General features: G+C 36.7%; 1 protein-coding gene across 8 annotated transcripts in view; it reads left to right on the top strand.

The window, feature by feature from the left end:
• Positions 1-14,949, top strand: part of mia2 (MIA SH3 domain ER export factor 2) — an 82,431-nt gene that overhangs the window by 43,738 nt on the left and 23,744 nt on the right. The gene's annotated exons all lie outside the window — the stretch shown is intronic.

Below are 14,949 nucleotides of genomic sequence, written 5' to 3'. Positions count from 1 at the left end.
TTGATACATGTGAATTTTGATCCTAGTGAATTTTCTCTTTCAATCATATTGATATCTTCCCTGTTGTTAGGTGATCACAACTGCACACAAGACTCCAATTTTGGCTTCACCGTAAACTCCACACTTTCAAACTCAGTACTTTGATATATGAAGGCCAATATGACAGAAACTCTCTTTACAACTCCATCCACCTGTGACTGCACTTTCCCAGTTCCCTCTCTTCTACCGCACTCCTCAGTGCCCGACCGTTCACCGTCTTTTCATGGTTTGTCCTTCAAAACGCAATACCTCACAGTTGTACTTTTTTTTTCGAAACTTTATTTATTAATTTTAACGTATGAAGAAAGTAAGTAATTCACGTACAGAAAAAATACAAAATAAAGTAATACAAGTACAAAGTAACATAGTTAATACAATACCAATCTCGGCATCTCCCCCTAACAACTAAAAACTAAGACTAAAAAAAAAACTATTTTTAACCCCTAAACCCCCCCCTCCCCACCCCCACGATAAAGAGTGAAGAATTAATACTATTAGTATAATTTAAAAAAATAAAAAATGTATATCTTAAAAAAATCAATATATATATAAAAAATTAATTAAGTATTAATTATTAGTCCAAAAAATTTTTATTATATAAGAATATATATGAAAAAAACAAAAACAAAAAGAACTTAAATGAAAAAAAAACAACTAATAATTAAAAAAAACTTAAAAAAAAAAGAAAAACGGAAGAACAAAAAAGAAAACATATAGAAAAAAAATGTTTTTTTAAAGAAAAAAAAATGATTAATTCAAACTTATTTAAATTGTATATAATCAATAAATGGGATCCACTTTAACTCATAAAGACATCTTATCTTGTATAGAAAAAGATATTCTTTCCATAACCAAACAAAACTTCATCTCTGAATACCACCTATCTAAAGACAATACATTTCTATTCTTCCAAGTAATCGCTATACATTTCTTGGCCACTGCCAGCGCTAAATAAATAAAAGAAATCTGGTAATTATCTAATTCTAAATCAATCAACGGTTGCATATTCCCTAATAAAAATATATCAGGGTCTAATACAATATGAAGATTATATAGATTATTAAATACAGATTGAATACCTTTCCAAAATTGTTGTAACCGATCACACAACCAAGCAGCATGTAAAAAAGTACCAGAAACCTGATCACAACAAAAACAAAGATCTGACTTACTAAAACCAAATTTTTTAAATTTTTCGGGTGTTAAATATAATTGATGTATAAAACTATAATTAATCATCGCCAATCTAGCATTAATCAATTTTCGAACACTATTAAGGCACATTTCAGACCAATCTTCTTCAGTTATTGTTAAACTTAAATCTTTTTCCCATTTCATTTTATCTTTATCCCAATCTATTTTACTTTCACTTTCCAACAAAATATGATACAAACCTGATATATAACCCTTTTTTGGAAATGAGAGCACATATTTCTCAAAATCAGTTTCAGACAGTAAATTCATTTGACGACCGCATACCTGTTTTTCAAAAGATCTCAACTGATAATACACAAATATAGAATAACCACTTATATCAAATCTCTTTTGCAATTCTACAAAAGAACAAAAATGACCTTCTAGAAAAACAGTCAGATAAATTATGTATTCCTTTCTCCTCCCATTGTTTCAAAATAGTATTAGATACTGTGAAAGGAACAAGTTGATTATTATATAATGGTAATCTTCCCGACCACTTATTTTTCAATCCCATTTGATGTAATTTACTTGTCCTTAAATTCATTAAATGTTTCAATATTGGTACATCATAAGTTCGTAACAAATTTTTATTCCTTCGAAATAAAAATTCATTCGAAAATATTTCAGAAATAAATGCCAATTCTATCTGTGCCCAACTAGGCGTATCTTGTGTGGCCATTAATGCGCTAAGAAATCTAAATTGAGCTGCTTCATAATAAAATTGAAAGTTAGGTAGCCGTAACCCTCCAAATTGAAAATCCCACATCAATTTTTTCAACGCCACCCTAGGAAATTTTCCTTTCCACAAAAAATCCATAATTACTTTATATAAATCTTTAAAAAATCTTTTTTGTAAACAACAAGGAATTGATTGAAATAAATATTGTATACGAGGAAAAATATTCATTTTTATAGTATTAATTCTTCCTAATAAACCCAAAGGTAAATCTTTCCATTTAACTAAATCTGCCTTAATCTTCTTCATTAAAGGAAGATAATTAAGTGAATATAAATTTTGGTAGTCAGTATTAACATTAATTCCCAAATATTTAATTTGTTTCGTCCACTTCAAATTCGTAATATTTCTAAACAATGAATATTCATCTTTACTAATTGATAAAATTTCACTTTTAGTCTAATTAACCTTATAACCAGATAATTGACCATAAATCTCTAAGGAATCTTGATGTGCTGGCAGAGAAACATCAAGATCCACCAAATACAGCAAAACATCATCCGCAAATAAATTTATTTTATAATCTTCATTCAAGACTCTCATACCTTTGATACTATCATTCTGACGTATTAATTGTGCTAGAGGTTCAATAACTAAAGCAAACAAGGCGGGTGATAATGGACATCCTTGTCTAGTAGATCTTGTTAAATTAAAGGATTCTGAAAGCAAACCATTAGTAACAACTCTAGCTTTCGGACCATTATACAGAGCCCTAATCATACCAATAAATGAGAGACCAAACGAAAACTTTTCAAGTACTTTAAATAAAAACTTCCATTCTACTCTATCGAATGCCTTTTCTGCATCCAATGAAACCACCATTGGATAATTCTTCTGAGATTTAGATCTATTTATCAAAGTAATTAATCTTAGAATATTATCCGAAGCATACCTATTTTTTATAAAACCTGTTTGATCACGATGTATTATCTTTGGTAAATACTGAGCCAACCTATTAGCCATAACTTTAGCCACTATTTTATAGTCTACATTTAACAAAGATATAGGACGGTAACAAGCTACCTGTAAGGGATCTTTATCTTTTTTTGGTATAACTGTAATTATAACAGGACTCAGGTAATTGAAAAGTATCATAAAGTTGTTGTATTACGTTCTTAAATAAGGAAGATATATCAACATAAAAAGTCTTGTAAAACTCGATAGAAAAACCATCTCCACCAGGCGCTTTTCCATTTGGCATATCTTTTATAGCCATTTCAATTTCACTATCCGTAAAAGGTTTATCTAAATCTTGTCTGTCTTCTTGAGATAACTGTGGTAAATTAATATTTTTCAAAAAAGACTCTATTGCATCTTCTTTTATCTCTTTACATTCAGTCAAATAAAGTTTTTTGTAAAAATTACAAAATTCCTCGTTAATTTCTTTTTGACTAAAAGTAATACCCGATTTATTTCTAATAGCTGGTATAATCCTAGATAACTGTTCTTTTTTTAATTGCCAAGCTAATACTTTGAGCTTTCTCACCCCATTCATAAAATTTATTTTTTGAATGATTCAACAGACATTCAAATCGATATGACTGTAACTTATTAAACTTTAAATTAGTTAATTGGATCTTTTGGCATTCAGTAGCTTTCTTTTGAAATTCTTTTTCACAGATTGTTATTTTCTTCTCCAAATCCTCAGTTTCTCTAACTCTCTCTTTCTTCAGTTTGGATACATAACTGATAATTTGACCTCGTAAAAAAGCTTTCATTGCGTCCCACAAAACAAACTGATCAGAAACAGAGTGAACATTATTAGCAATTAAATCCTCAATTTGTTTTCTCAAATAAACAATAAATTCTGGCTTTTGTAGTAACATAGTATTAAATCTCCATCTTAAAGTATGTTGTGTAACTTGAGAACTTTGATATTCCAGTAATAACAATGAATGGTCCGAGACTAACCTTGCCTTATAATCCACAGATATAACTTTATCCTGTAAATGTGCCGAAATTAAAAAATAATCAAGTCTTGAAAAAGAATTATGTCAAGAAGAATAAAAAGAAAAGTCTTTCTGTGTAGGATTAAATCTACGCCAAATATCAACTAAATTCAAATCTTTCATCATATTAGCCATATGTATCGCCATCTTAGATTTCTTAATTACCTTTGGATACTTATCCAATAACGGTTCTAATACCATATTTAAATCCCCCCCCAATCATCACATTGGAATTAGCTTGTCCCAATAATAAAGATATTTCTGTAATAAAAGCAGTGTCTTCAACATTTGGAGCATAAACATCAATCAAAGTCCAGGCTTCATTAGAGATCATACAATTCAACTTAAGTAGTCTTCCTCCATTTTTCTCCTCGTCTTGCAATTGAAACGGTAAATTCTTATGCACCAAAAACCTCACAGTTGTTCATGTTAAATTCCATCTGCTGTTTATTCCAGCTGATCCAGATCCCTCTGCAAGCTTTGAAAACCTTCCTTGCTGTCCACAACGCTTCTGATCTGAGTATTGTCTGCAAACTTGCTGATCCAATCACCACATTGTTGTCCAGGTTGTGGATCTAGATGACAAGCTACACTGGTCCCAGCACCGATCCCTGCAGCACACCACTAGTCACAGGCCTCCAGTCTGAGAAGCCATTGTCCACGGCCACTCACTGGCTTCTCCCACACAGCCAATGTTTTTGAATATTTTAATATGAGATTTCACATCCAAAGTCCAGAGTACCTATGGATAGATGTTAAAATTCTCAAAGATACACTACACTTAAAATCACCAATGCCTGGAGAGGGCGCACAAAATCAGTGAACCGGTGCAGACTCGAAAGGCCAACATGGCCTGTTTCCGCTCCGTAAATGGTTATATGGTTAAATGTTGCACTCTGCCTTAGAAATTCTAATTTTCTGAAGCTGCTCTGATTTTTCTTTTGTTATGAGCCCAGAGGACCCCAAAACCCAGCAGCAATAGATATCCACAAGATAAATAGTTACTTAAACAAAAGTTGCTTTTAATTGACTTTAAACATGAAAACCCAGGATCAAACTTTAGCTTATTACTATTAACTCCCTTCTAATTTTAAGCGCACGTGCATGTAATGTGTATATAATTTCATAAAAGTTCTTTGGTTCACAGTCCAATCTCACTTCTCATTCCTCCAATTTCACTGGTTGCAAGCAATTCTTATACTGTGTACAGAATTTAACATTTATAAAGTTCACCAGGTACTTGAAAGGTAAATGGTTACCGCTCAGGAAGGTTCTTGTTGGTTTAGAGAGAGCGATTTGTTGTTCCAAGATATCCACAACTGATTCCTTTTTAATCACCTACCTCAGTGTCTTGCTGACGAAACTTTCCCCCCTCAGGGTTCTCCAGATGATAACCTTTTGCTTTCAGGTCACCACAGAGTGCCTTTTTGTTTCTCTTATTCCAAGAGAAACATTAGACAGCCACTCCTCTCCTCTTGCAGGACCCACAAAGACTCTGACCAGGCTGAACAAAGCACTTACAAACCTGTCTTCCAAATGGGGCTTTCCACAAGCTTGCCAGCTTGTCCTGTTCTAGTCCCAGCTGCTGTTACTGGCTATAACACTGTCGAAGTGATCTCTCTCTCTCTCTCTCTCTCTCTCTCTCTCTCTCTCTCTCTCTCTCTCTCTCTCTCTCTCTCTCTCTCTCTCTCTCTCTCTCTCTGAGAAAAAGCCTGTTTGACTCTCTCTGCTTAAAACAGCTCCAGACAGAAGCAGCTCCGACAAGCTCTTTCATCTGTTGCCTTTTTGTAAACAACAATCTATTAGTGAAGTCTCTTGGGCACTCTCCAAAGCTCTTGAACAGACTGTTGGCCCCGACATGTCTAGCATGGGGCAGAGCTCCAGTATTTTAAATAAGATCTGTTTTAAAGTGTTTGTATGTGACTTACTCAAACAAACCTTTCCCGATCTTTCTCCCAAAAACATATCTGTGTACTCTGTCACACTTTTTCACGATAGTTCAGAGTGCATTTTGTGTTGATCTCCAGTTTGAAATCCAGTAAAGATTTGTAAAATCAAAGATAAAATAATGTTGATGCTAGAAATCAGAAATATAAATAGGCTATGGCGGAAGACATTTGAGCAGCAGCTGTGCTTTCTGTTTACTTGACTAGAGATTAGAGTTCTGGTTACCACATACAGGAAGGATGTAACAATAATTTATCTCTCCATCAATGTAGCCTGGTCTGGTGATTATTTTTGATCATTTTCTGTATTTGTTAATAAGGAAGACATGGTTGATAAATTTAAGTACTTTGAAGCAATTGATTGCCTGGGTAAGTGGAATGTGGAGTGTATTTGGCATTTATCAAGAATTTAGAATTGAATAAAGTTGCATCACATAAAATAGGTCTTTTAGCCCATGATGAGCTTACAGGCCAAAAGAGGAACAATTTGCTATTACTTCCACTTTCTAGTTTTTCTATTTGTAACCCTGTAGACCAATGCATCTGGGTACTTTTACAGATATAATGAGTTTCCATCTCCACTATCCTTCTACCCAGCATGTCTCTGATCCCTGAAACTCATCCCCTCTGAAATTCTGAATGAACTGAAAAATAAATCCTTGTTGCATTCTAATCCTATCATTTAGCAAATCTATTTCCCCTAATTATTCACCTCTATGTTAATGAGTCATTCTTGTTCATCCTATCCAGACATATTCTAACTTTGTACTGTTTTAGTCAAAACTCTGATCACCCTTGATGTGCAAAAACAAAATTGGTAGTTGGTAGACATCTGGGTGGGAAAAATAATTGCTATAAATACTTAGCACATAAACAGTTTCCGTGGAGAGACAAACTAAGTTTATATTTCAGTTTGATAACCCTTTGTCAGAACAAGGAAAATTAGAACTGTTAACATACTGAGTTGTCTGAAGGAGGTTAAGCAGACGGAAATGAATGAGAATGGAGCGAACAAAAACACAAGGCAGGAACTGTGAAATGCAAAACACTGCATTTGCTGAAAATCTGAAATTAGATAGCATGCTAGAAATATAAGGCAGTATCTGCAGAGAGGAAAAAAAACAGGCTTACAGTTACAGATTGATCTTTCATTAGAACTTGCCAGTCCTGACATAGACTGGGAAGGCTGGATCTTGAAGTTGTTCAGTTCCTTATTGAAGGCTGCAAAATACAAACTCAAGAGATATGGTGCTGCTCCGAGAGTTTATGTTGGATCTGTTGACGAGGCTTGCAGGTCCTCTTTGGGCGCCATCCTAATCCCAAGGAGAACCCAGGGCAACTCGTCCACCCTGTTGGAGCTAGAAAGTCTTGCCATTAGAGTAGACTTGAGGTGTCGGTGGAACCTCTCTACCAACCCGTTTGACTGTGGGTGGTAGGCCGTGGTGTGGTGCAGTGTAACCCCTAAAAACCTTGTCAGCTGTGACCATAGTGCAGAGGTAAATTGGGCGCCACTGTTGTTTGTAATCTACTGGCTGACCAGGGCTCTAGCACACGTCTCCGCTGATGCCACGGACTGGAATGGCTTCCGGCCACCTGGTTGTTCTGTCCACTATGGTAAATAGGTACCGCGACTCCCTGGACATTGGCAAGGGGCCCACAACATCCACGTGGATATGCTGGAACCTCCACGTTGCGAGTAGAAATGAACAGGGGTCTGCGTGTGCCTGTGGACTTTGGATGTCTGGCACCTGATGCAGTTGCAGGTTAGCGCTGCCACCTCCTTCTTGAGGCCATGCCAGCAGTGATTTCCTTCAGCTCCTGCAAGTGCCACAATACAATTGTTATCAGCCCAGAAGACCCCAAAATCCAGTAGCAATAGAAATTCACCAAGACAAATGGTTACTTAAACAAAAGTTGCTTTTAATTGACTTTAAACATGAAAACAGGATCAAACTTTAGCATATTACTATTAACTCCCTTTTAATTTTAAGCGCACGTGCATGTAATGTGTATATAATTTCAAAAAAAGTTCTTTGGTTCACAGTCCAATCTCACTTCTCTAAGTTCACTGGTTGCAGGCAATTCTTGTACTGTGCACAGAATGTAACATTTATGAATTTCACCGGGCTTGGTGGTGCTTGAAAAATAAATGATTACTGCTCAGGAAGGTTCTTGTTGGTTTTCAGAGAAAAATTTGTTGTTCATTGGACACCTACAACTGATAACTTCTTTCTTTCAGGTCACCACAGAGTTCCTTTTTTTTTTGTTTCCTTTATTTCAAGTGAAACATTAGGCAGCCAGTCTTCTCTTTTATTGACCATGAGGGCTGAACTAAAAACTCACAACCTATCTTCAAAGTAAGGTTTCAACAAGCTGCCAGTTTGCCACGACTGCAGAAAACCCTCTCGCTCTCTCGCTCAGAAAACCAGACAACCCTCTTAGAATAGCCAACTGCACTCAGACAGACTGCGGCTAAGTGGACCTAATAATTCATCTGTTGCTTTCCAAACCAATAATCCATTACTCCACAGCATGTCCAATTAACACCTACTTGTGAAGTCCCTATAAGTATTCTTCAAAGTTTGTGAAAAGGCACTCAAAGTCTGGACTTTGGCATTTTAAATGAGATCTGTTTTGAAGTGTTTGTATGTGTCCTACACTAAAAAATCCTACCACAATTTATCTCCTATAAAACATATCTCTTTCTCTTTGGCTTGGCTTCGCGGAAGAAGATTTATGGAGGGGGTAAATGTCCACGTCAGCTGCAGGCTCGTTTGTGGCTGACAAGTCCGATGCGGGACAGGCAGACACGGTTGCAGCGGTAAATTGGTTGGTTGGGGTTGGGTGTTGGGTTTTTCCTCCTTTGCCTTTTGTCAGTGAGGTGGGCTCTGTGGTCTTTTTCAAAGGACGTTGCTGCCCACCGAACTGTGAGGCGCCAAGATGCACGGTTTGAGGCGATATTAGCCCACTGGCGGTGTTCAATGTGGCAGGCACCAAGAGATTTCTTTAGGCAGTCCTTGTACCTCTTCTTTGGTGTACCTCTGTCACTGTGGCCAGTGGAGAGCTCGCCATATAACACGATCTTGGGAAGGCGATGGTCCTCCATTCTGGAGACGTGACCCACCCAGCGCAGCTGGATCTTCAGCAGCGTGGACTCGATGCTGTCGACCTCTGCCATCTCGAGTACTTCGACGTTAGGGATGAAGGCGCTCCAATGAATGTTGAGGATGGAGCAGAGACAACGCTGGTGGAAGCGTTCTAGGAGCCATAGGTGATGCCGGTAGGAGACCCATAATTCGGAGCCGAACAGGAGTGTGGGTATGACAACGGCTCTGTATACGCTTAACTTTGTGAGGTTTTTCAGTTGGTTGTTTTTCCAGACTCTTTTGTGTAGTCTTCCAAAGGCGCTATTTGCCTTGGCGACTCTGTTGTCTATCTCGTTATCGATCCTTGCATCTGATGAAATGGTGCAGCCGAGATAGGTAAACTGGTTGACTGTTTTGAGTTTTGTGTGCCCGATGGAGATGTGGGGGGGCTGGTGTCCGCAAAACAGGACATCAAGCGCTGAAGAGCTGGCTCTGTATGGGCAACTAAAGCGGCATCGTCTGCAAAGAGTAGTTCGCGGACAAGTTTCTCTTGTGTCTTGGTGTGAGCTTGCAGGCGCCTCAGATTGAAGAGACTGCCATCCGTGCGGTACCGGATGTAAACAGCGTCTTCATTGTTGAGGTCTTTCATGGCTTGGTTCAGCATCATGCTGAAGAAGATTGAAAAGAGGGTTGGTGCGAGAACACAGCCTTGCTTCACGCCATTGTTAATGGAGAAGGGTTCGGAGAGCTCATTGCTGTATCTGACATATCTAGAAACAATATAAAATATGACATAATCCGTCACAACAGAAATCATTAGACATATCCACAATTCCTAAACATATTAATAATTTTATCCTGATTAAAGAGAAATCCAAACCCCATCCCTTCTTTATCAATGTTATTTGATAATAAGCATGCTTAATACTTAAAATGAAAACTAAGAGAAAGAAATAAAGGTGAAGCATTATATTGTGGCAGTGCACATTCTTATGGCAAACCGGCCCCGCATGTATCGCCATGTGGCGGGGCAGCCATGGGAAGATGGCGTCATCAGGGGTTCTCCCTGACTCCAGCCTCCCTTCCAGCGTGCGCCCTGGGCAGCGATTATGATGTCACCACGCACGTGGTGGCTGAGCCCACTCTGCCCTTAAAGGGATGCACGCTGAATTCGAATAAACAGTCGTTAACGATCTTTGATGTGGTGACTGCGCTTTCTCCAGCTGCGCAGAGCGCCACAATATCATATTAAAAACTGAGAAAATGACTCCTAAATGGCCCCCACAGCATTTGAAATCTTATACTTGAATTATTAATTGAATAATAATATCTTTTTCTAAGTTTAAACATGACATAATGTCTCTCAGTCACATGAGTGGGCAGGGCAACATATTTCCATCTAAGTAATATCGCTCACCTAGCCAAAACAGAAGCAAAGGATAGAGTTGGACATTTAATTGAAGTCAAAAGAACATCATTCCTTCCCATTGTTCCAAAAAGATCAGCCAAAGGATTTGGTTCTAAATTTGTTAAGAATTAAAGATAAAGTTTGAAAGACACCTCTCCAGTATTTTTCAAGACTAAAGCAAGTTCAGAACATATGAATTAAAGAAGCCTCTCCTCTCTTACATCTATTGCAGCAAGAATTTGTATAAAAACAAGATAATTTACCTTTGGACGTGTGCACCCTATATACAACTTTAAATTGTAATAAGCAATGACAAGCACATAACAATGAGTTATTGACCAACTTAATAATTAAATCCCAAACTTCATCTGATATTGAAAGGTTTAAACCCCATTCCCAGGCATTTTTAATTTTAAATAACGGGGCCTGTCTTAAACATAGTAACTTATAAATAATAGATATTAAATCTTTACAAGAAGGCTGCAAACTTTTTTTTAAAAAAAAAACTCATCTACAAAGTTCACATCAGGAGAAACAATTATTTTAGATCTGCATCTTCAGAGATCTCCCTGCTAAGGCAATATAGTCCTTTCTGTTGACTGCATTTGGGCCCCTCACAATGTTGTATGCTTCAATTAATCTTGCTTCTGCCTCTTTTGCAACCATCAGAGCCAAAATGCTCGACTATTAACATGACCTTGTGAATCTCCCCTTCCCCCCCCCCCCCAAGTTCTCTAGTGAAATCAGTCTTTCCTTTAAAGTGATGACCAGAAGTATTCAGTGCACACAAGCTGTGGCCTAACCAATGTTTATAGTTCTAACATAACTTCACTGCTTTGTTGTTTTTTTGTCTCAGTCAATAAAAGAAAGGAGTCATTTCATAACTTTTGTAGAGTGACACAGCAGTTTGTGTTGTTGCCTCACAGCTCTAGTGACCCAGGTTTTATCCTGACCTTGATGTTTACATGGCACTTATGCATTCTCCTAGTGACTGCAGGGATGTACTTGGGTTTCTGCCCACTTCCTAAAGTGTGCTAGTAAATTATTCCTTGGCATAGGTAAGTGGAAATAAAATCAAAAAGGGAGCTCATGAGAGAAAATAAGTTGTGGAGTTGCAAAGAAATAAGGGAAGGGGAAAGGGACCATGCCAGGGGCTGGCATGGATCCAGTAGGAAGAATAACCATCTCTACTGAAACAAACAGTAAATAACATTATTTTAACCATCTTATCCATGTGTACTGCTGACTTTGGAAATGTACTTACTCTAAGTTCGCTTTGTTTCTGCACACATCTCTTATGATGTATTCCCTTCGAGTGTTGCTTCTCTCCTGTAGCATTATCTCACGGTTTTCCAGATTTGATTCCATTTGCCATTTTTCCTAGTCCTTTGAAATTCTCCTGCATTTTAAAACTGTCATTAGTTGCCTGCTAATTATCTTTGCAGAGGGAAAAATAGGTCTGGCAAAATCTGAGGGCAGGAAAACAATTAATGGCGCAAGTCAAAGATACCTAGTCAGAGGAAATTAGGTAGTCTCAAGTTACAGAAAGAGTAAGAGAGGAATGGATTGGCAAAATGGATTATCTCTGTAAATTGAGGTTTGTGTTGATAGTGATGGAAGAGCTGGCCAGGGAGTCTTGAAGGGAAATGGTCCATTGGAATGCTGAAAAGGGGAGGGGAAGATGGCAGCTGATGGTAGAATCTCATTGAAGTTAGCAGAAATTATAAAGGATGGTCCAAGGAATTCTGATCGAATGCAAAATGAGATGAGGAAAATTCTGGAATTCATTATTTGGGAGGGAAAAGAAATTGGTTCAGCAAATTTTAAGGCAATTAAACAGTGTTGACTTTTGTTTGGGTTTACAGCTTATTTCATCATTCTCTTTCTCTTGCAGCTTGATGTACATGTTTGTTATAAATCTTTTAATTATCATTGTGTCTGTAATCACATATTCAAAGCTGCTTCCTTTTGGTAACCTCAGCCTGCTTCCCTATTTGTCCTTCAAGTAGGTTTTCAGTTGGTGGTATGCAAACATTGTACTGTGAGTTATACCATATTTGTACTTCATTTGTTCAAAAGATAATAAATTATTTCCCAAAAAATAATTTTCTATTCTTTTGATCCCTTTTCTCTCCCATTCTCTAAAGGAAAGGTTATCTATTGTGAAAGGGATTAGTTGATTTTGCATCAATAATAATTTTTTTTCCTTTCTATGTGAATCTTCTTCCAAATGTTGAGCAGATGGTGCAGTACTGGTGAACTTCTATGTTGCACCAGTTTTTCATCCCACTTATAAAGTATATGTTCTGCTACCTTCTCCCCTATTTTATCTAGCTCTAACCTGGTCCAATCTGGTTTTTCCCTTGTTTGATAAAAATCTGATAGATACCTTAATTGTGCTGCTCTATAATAATTCTTAAAGTTTGGTAGCTGTAAGCCTCCTTGTACCATTCTGTTAATTTATCTAGCGCTATCCTCGGTTTCTCCCCTTTCCATAAGAATTTCCTTATTATTTTCTTAAGCTCATTGAAGAATTTCTCTGTTAAGGGAATTGGTAACGATTGAAATAGGTATTGTATCCTTGGGAAGGTATTCATTTTAATGCAATTTACCCTTCCTATCAGTGTTAGTGGTAAATCTTTCCAATGTTCTAAGTCATCTTGTAATTTCTTCATTAATGGCTGATAATTTAATTTGTATAGATGGCCTAGATTATTATCTAGTCGAATACATGGGTATCGGATTGCTTGTATTTGCCATTTAAATGGTGATTCTTTCTTAAAGGTTGTGAAATCCGCATTATTCATTGGTATCGCTTCACTTTTATTTGTGTTGATCTTGTGCCCCGATACTTCTCGATATTCCTTCAATTCCTTATCTAATTCTTTTATTGATGATTCTGGTTCTATTAGGTATACTATGACGTCATCTGCAAATAGACTGATTTTATATTCTTTCTCTTTTATTTTTATCCCTTTTATTTTATTTTCTGTTCTTATCAATTCTGCCAAGGGTTCTATAAGCTAACGCGAACAGTGAGGGAGATAGTGGACATCCCTGCCCAGTTGGCCTGCTTAATTTAAATTGGTTTGATATATATCCATTTACTGTCACCTTCGCCAATGGTCCATTATATAATGCTTTAATCCAATTAATACATTTCTCTGGTAGGTTGAACCTCTGTAGTACTTTGAATTTCCTTGTACTGCTTGGATTAAGTTAATGAACTTGCAGATATTGTCCGTTGTTCATCTTTTCTTAATAAATCCAGTTTGATCTAGTTTTACTATTTTTGGTACACAGTCGTCCAATCTGTTTGCTAATAGTTTAGCTATAATCTTATAATCTGAGTTAAGTAGAAATATTGGTCTATACGATGTTGGTGTTAGTGGATCTTTCCCTGTCTTTGGTATTACTGTAATTATTGCTGTTTTACATGGATCTGGCATGTTTTGTGTTTCTTCAATCTGGTTCATTACTTCCAGGAGAGGAGGAATTAATGAGTCTTTAAATGTTTTATAGAATTCTATTGGGAGTCTGTCCTCTCCAGGCATTTTATTGTTCGGTAGCTTTTTTAATATATCCTGTATTTCCTCTATTTCAAATGGTTTTATCAATTTGTTTTGCTCCTCTTCTTGCAATTTCGGTAGTTCAATTTTAGCTAGAAACTCATCTATTTTGTCTTCTTTCCCTTCGTTCTCAGTTCGGTATAATTGCTCGTAGAATTCCTTGAAGTTTTCATTGATCTCTGTTGGGTTATATGTAATTTGTTTGTCCTTTTTCCTTGATGCCAATACTGTTCTTTTAGCTTGTTCTGTTTTAAGCTGCCAAGCTAGGATTTTGTGCGTTTTTTTTTCTCCTCGCTCATAATACTTCTGCTTTGTCTTCATTATGTTCTTCTCCACCTTGTATGTTTGTAGTGTTTCATATTTTATTTTGTCTGCCAAGTCTCTTTCTGTTGTACATTCCCTTTTTTCTAATTCTTTTTCTGTACTGCTATTTCCCTTTCCAGCTGTTCTATTTCCCGATTGTAGTCCTTCTTCATCTTAGTTACATAACTTTATTATCTGCCCTCTGATGAAAGCTTTCATTGCATCCCATAATATAAATTTATCTTTCACTGATTCTGTATTTATTTCAAAGTACATTTTAATTTGGCACTCAATCAATTCTCTAAAATCCTGTCTTTTAAGTAGCATGGAGTTTAATCTCCATCTATATGTTCTTGGTGGGATGTCCTCCAGCTCTATTGCTAATAACAGGGGTGAGTGATCCGACAACAATCTAGCTTTATATTCCATTTTACTAACTCTCCCTTGGATGTGGGCTGACAACAGGAACAGGTCAATCCTCGAGTATGTTTTATGTCTACTCGAATAATATGAGTATTCCTTCTCCTTTGGGTGTTGTCTCCTCCATATATCCATAAGTTGCATTTCCTGCATCGATTTAACCATAAATTTGGCTACTTTGTTCTTTCTGCTAGTCTTTTGTCCAATTTTATCCATCTTTGAGCCCAAATTAAGGTTAAAGTCCCATCCTATCAGTATATTCCCCTGTGTATCTACAATCTTCAAAAAGATAGTAC

This window comes from Narcine bancroftii, chromosome 2 (assembly GCF_036971445.1).
Source record: "Narcine bancroftii isolate sNarBan1 chromosome 2, sNarBan1.hap1, whole genome shotgun sequence".
NCBI classification, from domain to species: Eukaryota; Metazoa; Chordata; class Chondrichthyes; order Torpediniformes; family Narcinidae; genus Narcine; species Narcine bancroftii.
The sequence above is the reverse complement of the archived record's forward strand: the minus strand, read 5'-3'. Positions and strand labels throughout refer to the sequence as shown.